Genomic DNA, 10013 nt, shown 5'->3' on the forward strand with positions numbered 1-10013 from the left:
TTGTATAGTAGCTCAGAGGTTCCGCCTCCCGGACCCGTTACAGTCCGCCTCCCGGACCCGTTACACCAAACATGCATGTAACTTTGCAAACAATTCAATATTTGGCAACAGGGTCATTTACAATCTTAGCGCGCTCTATATTTTCCAGCGAGCGGGTATCTGCCCCTTTGTGCTCCTGGTTGACCTACGTAGCCCACTGTCTGGTGGTGGACCAACCTGGCTTTCCCCACTAGCGTTAGGGGTACAGCTACCAGCTGGGTGTACAGGTAGGGCAGGCAGCTGTCTGCGGGTCCTTTGGCTTACCGCAGGCATGGCAGGCTCACTGTCAGCAGAGGGTTGACTCTCCTGGGCTGCTGGTACAGGCTCTTCTGCCTCTGGAACTGCTTGCTCCTCTTCACCTTCCGGCTCTGGTGTTGGTTGTTGCTGTGCCGGTTGCAGGAAATGCAGGACGGGTACCACTATGGCATCATTTATGCGAGTCCAGGACTGAGGGAACTCTCCGAGAACGGTGCTGATCATTTCTTCCTTGTCCTCTGCGGGTTCAAGGTCACTCTGATCCTCTTCTGCACTACGGAGTTGCTCGGGGCATCTTTTGAGGTGGTCCCTGGAGACAACACTAGTGGTTTCTCCTCCGTCCTTGGTGATTACGCACACCTTTGGGTTGTCATGGTCAGACTGCAGTACGGTGTAGGGTTCCCTTTCCCACTGGTCGTCCAACTTATGTAGCCTTCTCTTCCACTTCAGGACCTGCTCACCAGGTTCTAGGGGACCAGCAAGGGCGTGTTGGTTGAAGAGTCTTTCTTGCCTTTCTCTCACCTGGGCCAGGCTCCTCTCCACACTCTCCTGTACCTTCTTGTACAGCAGTTGCCTTTCTGTATCCCAGTCTGCATCCAGGGAGGTGTCCTCAGGCGTTAGGACTCCCATCTCCAGGTCTACGGGCAGCTTACCTGGTCTGGCTCGCATCAGGTAAGCCGGGGTGCAGTTTGTAGCATTCACAGGGATATTGTTGTATAGGTCTACTAGGTCCGGCAGTTTTTCTGGCCACAGGCTGCGTTCCTCCAGGGGCAACGTCTTCAGGAGATCAATGACTATATTGTTCATCTTCTCACACATCCCGTTGGTTTGGGGGTGGTAAGGCATTGTACAAATCTTCTTACAGCCATAGAGGTTGCAGAACTCTTGGAAGATTTCAGCCTCGAACGCTGGACCCTGGTCTCTCAGGACCTGTTCCGGATACCCGTGTGGACGACAGAAGTATTGCTGGAAGGCTCTGGCCGCTGTTTGGGCTGTCAAGTCTTTTACCGGGACCACCACGAGAAAACGGGAATAGTGGTCCACGATTGTCAGGGCGTAGATGTACCCTGACCGGCTTGGAGCCAACTTGACGTGGTCTAGAGCTACCAGCTCAAGAGGCTGCGTGGTGACGATGGGCCTCAAGGGTGTCTTCTGGCTGGTGCGGTCCTTCCTCCTTAGGTGACAAGGGCCACAGTCTCTGCACCACTTCTCCACAGCTCCTCTCATGCCGACCCAAAGGAACCGTCCTCTTAGCAGGAACTCCAGTTTCTTCCAACCGAAGTGCCCCGCTCTGTCATGGTAAGCCCCCAGGACCATAGCTGCATCCCGCCTTGGAACCACGACTTGCCAGGTCAGCTCGTGCGTCCGGTGGTTGACAATCCTTCTGCACAACTTGCCTTCGTAGAGGAACAGCTTGCTCTTCTCTTTCCATAGCTGCTTAGCTTCCTCTGGAGCATCCGGATCCATGCGGGCGTCTTCCTGGGTCAGCAGATCTTTCACCAGGCGGATGGCAGGGTCACTATCTTGGGTCTCAGCCCAGCTGTGGTGAGGTAGGGGATTGATCGTCACGGTTGTTAGATCCTCCTCCTTCACGCGGTGGGAGTATTGAGCGGCTCCATACCGGTGAAACGCGGGGAGTTCTATCTCCTCCAGCTCTTCTGGGTCTTCGTCACCTTCAGGTAAGTGAGGCTTCCTCGATAGGGCGTCAGCGTTGGCATTGGTTTTGCCGGCCCAGTACTTGATCACAAAGTCATAGTTGGAGAGACGGGCCATCCACCGCTGTTCTAGGGCACCCAGTCTTACATTGTCCAGGTGTGTCAACGGGTTGTTGTCCGTGTACACGGTGAACTTTGCGGAGGCCATGTAATGCTTGAAGCGTTCCGTTACGGCCCACACCACTGCCAAGAATTCTAGCTTGAAGGAACTGTAATTCTCCGGGTTCCTCTCGGTGGGCCTCAGCTTCCGGCTGGCGTACGCGATCACCCTTTATCTGCCCTGTTGGTTTTGGGACAGTACGGCTCCCAGTCCCACATTACTGGCGTCCGTGTGGAGAATAAAAGGCTGGCCATAATCAGGGTAGGCCAGGATCTCATCCCCCGTGAGGGCCATCTTCAACTGGCGGAAGGACTCCTCTTCCGGTTTATCCCACTTGAAGGGTGGCTTTTGACTTCTGGACTTAGACTGTCCGATCAGGAGGTCCTGCATAGGAGCTGCCATCTTAGTGAACCCGGGGATGAACCTTCGGTAGTAGCCTACCAACCCGAGAAACTGTCTCACCTCTTTGATGTTCGAGGGGCTTGGCCAGCTCTTGATTGCCGTGACCTTGTCAGGGTCGGGGGCTACTCCTTCCGCACTTACCACGTGCCCTAGGTACTGGACCTTTGGTTTCAGCAGGTGACACTTCGATGGTTTCACCTTCAGGCCATAGCCTGCCAGGGCTTCGAACACCTCGGCCAGGTGCTTCAGATGGTCCTCGTAGGTCTTCGAATAGACGATCACGTCGTCCAGGTAAAGGAGGACCGTCTCGAAGTTTCGGTGCCCTAGACAGCATTCCATCAGCCTCTGGAAGGTCCCTGGTGCGTTGCAGAGCCCGAAGGGCATACAGTTGAACTCACTCAGTCCCATCGGGGTGGTGAAGGCGGTATTCTCCTTGTCAGCCTCTGCCACAGGAACCTGCCAGTACCCGCTAGTAAGGTCCAAAGTAGAAAAGAAGTTAGCTGATTTTAGTGCGGCTAAAGACTCCTCTATTCAAGGCAGCGGGTATGCGTCTTTATGGGTGATACGGTTGATTTGTCTATAGTCTACGCACATTCTCATGGTGCCATCTTTCTTTTTCACCAGAACCAAGGGGGCTGCCCAGGGGCTACAGCTATCTGTAATGACCCCAGCTTCTTTCATTTCTCTTAGCATGCCCTTTGCGTTCTGATAATGTGCAGGGGGTACAGGTCTGTGTCTTTCTTTTATCGGTGGGTGGCTCCCTGTGGGGATGTGGTGTTCTATCCCCTTTACTCTGCCAAAGTCTAGCGGGTGTTTACTAAAGACTCTCTCGTACTCCTGTACCACCCGGTAGACTCCTTGTTTTTTGTGCAGGGGAGTGGAGTCAGCACCCACATGGAGTTTCTGGCACCAGTCCTCCTTTTGTTTCTGGGAGCCGTTACCCTCCGCCTGTGGAGATGGAGGCAAGGGTTCCACGGCCCTGATAGCTTTGTGTTCGACAACAAACAGTTTGGCGAGTGTAGCGTACCTGGGTAAGTGTACTTCCCTCTCACCAATGTTGAGGATGCGGACGGGCACCCTCCCATGACGGACATCAACCACCCCCCGGGCTGTCAAAATGGTGGGCCTGCTGTCCGAGTATGCGGGTTCTACCATGGCTTGGTTGTCTCTACCTCTCAACCCGATTGCAGTCCGACATCAGATCATCATTTCACTTTTCGGAGGCATGGAAATGGGGAATGGGTCACTCAGTCTTACGCTACCGATCTCACCACCAGAAAGTTCTACCTGCTGCCGTCTCATCAGGGCTTTTATCTCCTTGTTGAGGACTCTCTGTTGGCTGGAACAAGCATTCACCGCCACCTGTTGTAGAATTACAATTACCTCTGAAAGACAATTTTCAATCACGTTAGTACCCACAGTTATTTTAGGGTGACTTTCACGACGGTCAATTTCCACAATAATCACTCCCTGTGCCGGTAGTTCAACTTTACCAATTTTAATGGTCATCTCCTTGAACCCCATCTGCGGCACGGGTAAGCCATTACTGGCGATGATGCTCAAGTTACTGTCTGGATACCGTGTGATATCAGCATCAGTCCAATACTGCTTAAAAAGTACATAAGGGATAGTGGTTACTTGTGACCCAGTATCCAGCAAGGCACTCATGGGGATACCGTCCAGCACCACGAGTAAAACCGGGCGCCCCCCAGCGTACTTATCACGCCAATTATAAGGGCCTGGTGATCTTATGCCTGGGGGTTGGCCCTCTGCCCCAGGTTGGACCCGTTTAAATTACAGTACCTGGAAATGTGTCCGGGCTGGTTGCATCGACGGCAAATGGGCTGTCCATCCTCTGCGTAGGGGTCTGTGGGCCTCCCTCGGAACGACGGGATCCTCCTCTGTCGACGCCACGGGACATCCTCCGGACTTGAAGCCAGCTCGATGGGTCTTGACGGGTCCACTTGCAACGCCTGGACGGTCCTGGTCAATGCCGCGACGCTCCTGGTCAGCTCCTGGACTTGGTGGTGCAGGTCTTTCGATGGGGCTTGGTTCAGGGCCTGTGCATCAGCCCCCACGGGGTCCATAGAGGAGGGCGCCCCTCCTGGTGGTAGGTGAGAGCAGGGGGCCGGGGGTTTATAGCGCCACTGGTTGCAGGTTCACGGAGCACCCTTATGGTCCTGTCCTTAAATTGGGCAAAGGTCAGATCAGGGTTCTGAAAGAATATGAGGCGCAGTTGGGCCCTGTGGGCGCTGGACAGCAGACCTTCTATGAATTGTTCTGTTAGTAGTCTATCCGTTTCCTGCACACTGCCAGGGTCAGTTTGTTGGATGGCCCTTAGGGCTTCCTGCAAATTTAGGGCATAGTCTCTGATGCTGTCCTGTGCCCGCTGCTTACATCCATAGAACCTCATTTTAATTTCAGCTTAGGTACGTGTGTCAAAGGTACCCCGCAGCCGGGCCAGAATACCCTTCACGGTTCTTTTCTCCTCAGCGGGCCATGACTTTACCTCCCTTTGGGCTGCGCCAGTTAACTGCCCTGTTAATATGCTAACCTTCTGTTCCTCTGTCAGGGGGTAAACCTGGAACAAACTGTACAGCCTTTCCTTAAAGTCAGTTAGGGCATGGGGCTCCCCTGAGTACTTGGGCAGCCAGGTCGCTCCAGGGATGTAGGGCAGGGAAAAGGGCATCACCGCTGCTGCAGCCGCGTTGGTGGTAATGGGTGCCTCTGTGTCCGACATCTTCCTCCCCCCTAGTTAAGCGTGGCCTACCTTCCGACGATCCTCTTCTGTAGGCCGCGGCTCCGCTGCTGCTGCTCTGGACGAGGACCTTGTGTCGCATCCTGATGACGTCAGCGTTGCTCTCTCTCCCTTCCAGGACCTTGCGCAGCGTCGGTGCGTGGGGCGGAGCTTCGGATCTCGGCGGTTTGGACGTCCACGCCCCTCTTCTTCCCGTGCGGCGTACAGAAGATGGCGTCCGATGGCGGGAAAACGGCTGAAGATGGTGGGAACCGATGGAAGATGGCGGGAGATGGCTGGAAATGGCGGGAAATGGCTCAGGACGGCGGGAAACCTCTTTTCAGGTAAGTGCAAAGTCTTTTTCAGGCACGCAATACCCGTTTGTGGCGGGTTGGTTGCAATCCTGCCGACTACGCCAAAGCTGACTCGCCCCCTGGGCCGTGGGGCACTCGGATCCGGACAATAGGGAAACGGTGGGAGTAGTAGTGGCAACTCGGTTCCGTGGCTCAGGGTGGTCAGGCCAGTGGTAGTCCGTTATGTGCTGTTGATATTATCCGACTACGCCACCCGTGGATTTGCGGTCATTAGGAACCGCCGCTGCAAGGCAGACCGCTGGGGCTGATGATGTATGCAGCTGGGATGGTGTGACTTCCCACGGGAAGAGTGCGGCCCCAGGGCAGTGTAGTGGATGTTGGGAGTGATGGTAGTGAGAGTCCCAGTGCTGATAGTGCTGGAGGAGCAAGGAGCACACAGACAACAGGTTGCAGTCCAGGGTCTTTACTAGAACAGGTAAATTGACCCACAAACAGTCCCGGCTAGGAGGGGACCTGGATGTCTGAGAGAAACGGGGAAATTGGCCCTGGTCAGGGTGAGGGTGTAGGCCTACCGTGCTTTCTGTGCTCCTTCTGGCTATCTCCTCCTTATAGGGTAACAGCCCACGTTTCCGAGCTCTCCGTGTATTCTCGCCTGTATGGCCTGCGACGTGGGTTCCTTTCTGCTCCCAGCCTTGTACGGCTTTGCTGGTCCCTTCTGTTGTGGCAGGGCCTCCAGGCTTCTTAGGCCAAGGAATATACAGTCCGGTGCGAACTGGTTATCTGCTGGGGATGTGGAATCCTCCCAGCCTCAGACACCAAAGTCTGGTAGATTAAGTCCTCTATCTGCCAAGACAGGCTCACTTCTCCTCTTGTCTCTGGCTTGTGGCTCTCCTCCTGCCACACTTCCTCTTAGGTGCAATACAGCTTTCTGTCCCTGCTCTGCTCTGGGACACGTCTCAGTCCTGAGACAGGTCATCCGGTTCTCCCTAACCCTGCCCCCAGTACCAGCTTTTATAGGGGCAGCCAGCTCCCCCTACTGGCCTGAGACAGGAGGCATTGCATGCTAATGTTCCCCTGACTAGAGAACCTCCCCCTTGCTCTCAGACACAGCTTTAATATATTTGTGGCATCCAGGCCAGGGTGACACACTAGCAGTGAGGCTCAATACGCAAGCCATGAGGCCTAGCCGTGAAGCTCAATACGCAAGCCATGAGGCCTAGGCCAAACAAACGTAGGTAGGTACGGAATCATTAAATTTAGATTCTTCCAGACTGATGTTATCATTTCAGCGCCCAACTGGGCCGCTGCTTATTGCCACTCACTAGAGGTTGCTATAGAACACAGCATGGTGTTTCATGATTCACTGGTGTTCCATGATTCACTGGTGTTCCATGATTCACGGCTGCTCCTGCCGTGAGCTCCAGGCTTCTACATCCTTGAGGATATGAAACCACATTGAAGGAGGAAGTGGGAGTTGCCTTTTTATTTTGTGCTCAGGGCTTCCTGTCGGGTAATAGGGGTGGATCCTACTCTCTCGTATGGTGCTGTCATGGGGCTCCCAAGGAAAAAGATGGCTCCTGGTGACAGAAGCACATGTTGCAGTAGGAGATCCCAGAGGAGATGGGACCCACCATTTGCAGAAGCCCTTATATGACAAAATGGCAGAAAACCAGAGCAGTAGAAATCACCATAAAGTGGCTCCATTTTGGAAATTATATTCCTCAGTGAATTAATCTATAGGACAAGTGACTATTTTGACTCCAAAGCCACTTTCCTGAAATTAGCACGCAGTGGATCTTGTAGAGTGAAAATTGCACATTTGTCATTTTATAACCCAACACATAGTGACCAGATTGTGCTCCAGGAGACACACACCGTAAATTAAGTGGGTTCTTCTCACTATAGTAATGCCAAATACATGGAGGCTAAATGTGGTTTGGGCGCACTGCAAGGCTCAGAATGAGGGGGAGATTTCACTTTGAGAGGTAAGATATTGCTGGATTGGTTTATGGAAGCCATGTTGCTTTTCAAGAGCCTTTGAGCCACTAATAATGTGGAAACCTCTGTTTTTCCATTAACAGATGATGGACCTGAGCGGTGACTTGTTTTTTTGCGAGTAGAAGTTTTTATTGGTATTATTTTCACCTACATAACATTGGTGGCTTCTTATTCCATATTTGGGAGGCAGAATGAATAAACAGTTGAACACTACACTCTTCTGGTTCATCCTATGAGGTTTTCTATTAGACTGTGAACTGTCATTGTCTTGGTGAATAATTAGATTTTTTTGCATAACTTCCCATTTTTACGGACAGTTTAAGTAGAAATGTTCAAAAATATATAATTACAAGGATTTTTATTAAAAAATAATAATTGGTTTTATTATTGGCAGATGTCTGTACCAGGAGATCAGAGGGACACCTGACATCTTCAATTTTCAAATCAGATAATTTTGAGATCCCACAGGATACAATTGAAATGAATGCCATTACTCCAGATATACCATCATCCCTTCACAGCAAAGATCTGTCATCTGATCCTATGAAACAGGTCCTGTCTTCTGATTCATTACCGACTACTAAGGAAAATCAAAGTCACAAAATAAGCATTAAAAAACAAATTGCTACTAAAGCAAAGAAGCCATTTTCACGTTCAGAATATGGAAATAGTTTTCCCCTCAAAAAGTCTTTTCTTAAACATGAAAAAATTCACAAAGCGAAGAATAGATTTTCTTGTTCCAAGTGTGGGAGATGTTTTAATCAGAAATCAGATTTTGTTAGGCACCTGAGAACTCACACAGGGGAGAAGCCATTTTCCTGTTCAGAATGTGGGAAATGTTTTACAAAGAAATCAACTTTCATCAGACATCAGAGAACTCACACAGGGGAGAAGCCATTTTCATGTTCAGAATGTGGAAACTGCTTTACAGCGAAATCAAATCTTATTGCACATCAGAGAACTCACACAGGGGAGAAGCCATTTTCATGTTCAGAATGTGGGAAATGTTTTATAAAGAAATTAACTTTTATCAGACATCAGAGAACTCACACAGGGGAGAAGCCATTTTCATGTTCAGAATGTGGGAACTGCTTTACAGAGAAAACATATCTTATTGCACATCAGAGAACTCACACAGGGGAGAAGCCATTTTCATGTTCAGAATGTGGGAAATGTTTTGCAAATCAATCAAATCTTATCAGCCATCAGAGAACTCACACAGGGGAGAAGCCATTTTCATGTTCCGAATGTGGGAACTGCTTTACAGAGAAATCAAATCTTATTACACACCAGAGAACCCACACAGGGTTGAAGCCATTTTCATGTTCAGAATGTGAGAAATGTTTTGTACAGAAATCAAAACTTATTGCACATCAGAGAACTCACACAGGGGAGAAGCATTTTTCATGTTCAGAATGTGGGAACTGTTTTACAGAGCAATCAACACTTATGGAACATCAGAGAACTCACACAGGGGAGAAGCCATTTTCATGTTCAGAATGTGGGAAATATTTTGCAAAGAAATCAAATCTTATAAAACATCAGATAATTCACACAGGGGAGAAGCCATTTTCATGTTCAGAATGTGGGAAATGTTTTGTACAGAAATCAAATCTTCTCAAACATCAGAGAACTCACACAGGGGAGAAGCCATTTTCATGTTCAGAATGTGGGAACTGTTTTACAGCGAAATCAACGCTTATCGAACATCAGAGAACTCACACAGGGGAGAAGCCATTTTCATGTTCAGTATGTGGGAAATGTTTTGCAAAGAAATCAAATCTTATCAAACATCAGAGAGCTCACACAGGGGAGAAGCCATTTTCATGTTCAAAATGTGGGAAATGTTTTAACCAGAAAGCAAATCTTGATAGCCACCGGAGAACCCGCAAAGAGAAGAATGCCGCAACTACACCCAACTAGTCTCTGTACAGATTATAAAGGCCCTAGCTGCACAACTAAAAACGCCACGGACCTAACTCTCTTAATAGGCCATTGAGGAGTTTTTTGTACCTCCTGAGGAACCAGAGGGGAGGCCACAACACGCTGTCAACCAGGGGAAAGGAAAGTATAAAGTAAAATATGAAAACCCTGAGTGAGAAACTAAAATACATTCATATACACTCCCTGACAGAAGTTATGTCGCTTATCCATGTTATGTAAATAAAAGATTATAACCTGACGTTAAATTCATCCATTGGTTTTATAAATTACTCTTTTGAAAGCTGAAACCCTCCCAAATTTGGTTTCGGTTAAGAAAATAGATTGGCATCAATGGTGAAATATTGATCATTTAATGAACACCGAATGGTCAGATTTTGGCAAGACCAAAGTTTTGTCGCCCACAGAAAGTAATGTGATATTCAAGCAAATAATTATCTTAAAATAAAAATATATGTTGCATAACATTGATGAATGAAGTTGTGGTGCTATTAGAGTCATATTTAATATTT

The sequence above is a fragment of the Phyllobates terribilis genome, unplaced genomic scaffold (assembly GCF_046119375.1).
Source record: "Phyllobates terribilis strain yellow unplaced genomic scaffold, ASM4611937v1 Scaffold_86__1_contigs__length_6382490, whole genome shotgun sequence".
Classification (NCBI taxonomy): Eukaryota; Metazoa; Chordata; class Amphibia; order Anura; family Dendrobatidae; genus Phyllobates; species Phyllobates terribilis.